Source organism: Mastomys coucha, unplaced genomic scaffold (assembly GCF_008632895.1).
Source record: "Mastomys coucha isolate ucsf_1 unplaced genomic scaffold, UCSF_Mcou_1 pScaffold22, whole genome shotgun sequence".
Classification (NCBI taxonomy): domain Eukaryota; kingdom Metazoa; phylum Chordata; class Mammalia; order Rodentia; family Muridae; genus Mastomys; species Mastomys coucha.
The window spans coordinates 7,221,832-7,222,740 of record NW_022196905.1 but is presented as its reverse complement, the minus strand read 5'-3'; positions in this window follow the sequence as shown (position 1 = coordinate 7,222,740).

The following is a 909-nucleotide window of genomic DNA, read 5'->3' as shown; positions in this document are numbered from 1 at the left end:
GAGGAAGAGATGCTGACCTGCTCTGAAGAACTCAGTGAAAAGGGGAAACGGTGTCGTGCAGTTACTGCAATAGTCTTCCTGCTCCTCAAACCGAATTCAAGACCCCCCCGGCCCCCCAGGAAAACCAGCTAAAGGGAAACAGCACCCCCCCCCCCCAAACAGTCTAGCCCACAGCTCTGCTAACGCTGGGCATCAAAACCTGTGTTTCTTCCTCAGAGGGGCCCGAAGCTTCGCCGAGTCAGGCAAGCCATTTTCTAATAGGTTTGAAACTTTCCTGAGACACAGGAATAAACAGCCACAAGCCTTTGAGGCTGGGAGGTGGGCGAGCGTGTGCAAGCCCGGGGGCCCTGCCTTAAAACAATACAATCCCCCGGAGGGTGGGTGAATTTAAGGAAACGACACGTCTCAGAGGAGGGGTGCGGGGACGCTGGGTGCAGGCTCTAGAGGAGAGGGGAGGAAGGCTCCTGGCTCTGCAGAGACTCACAGACGTCCACCTGCAGCTCGGGTCTCCACCTGCGCCCTCGGCGCCTCCCGGGGACTCTGTCCATCCCCCGCCCCCGCCCGGGCGCTGCTAGGTTTGGACCCGGAGCGCGGTCTCCCTGGCTGCTGCTGCTGCTGCTGCTGCGGCTGCGGCTGCGGCGGCTGCAGGGTGGTGCAGGCTTGCTGGGAGGCTGGGAGGCGGGAGACGCCGGGGGACTTTGCAGCACGTTTCTGAATAAACTTTCCAATCGCAGGGGGTGCTGTTGCTGTATATTTTACGTAAAACTGAAAGTATCCCACGCCAGAGCGAAGCCCGCTTTTTGACAGCGGCAGCGCGCGCGCGCGTGTGTGCATTAAAGAGACAGGGGTTTATTTCCAACAGGTCTTTCCCTAATTTCCAGGGAAGGTTTGCAGAGGGGACCGGGGGGG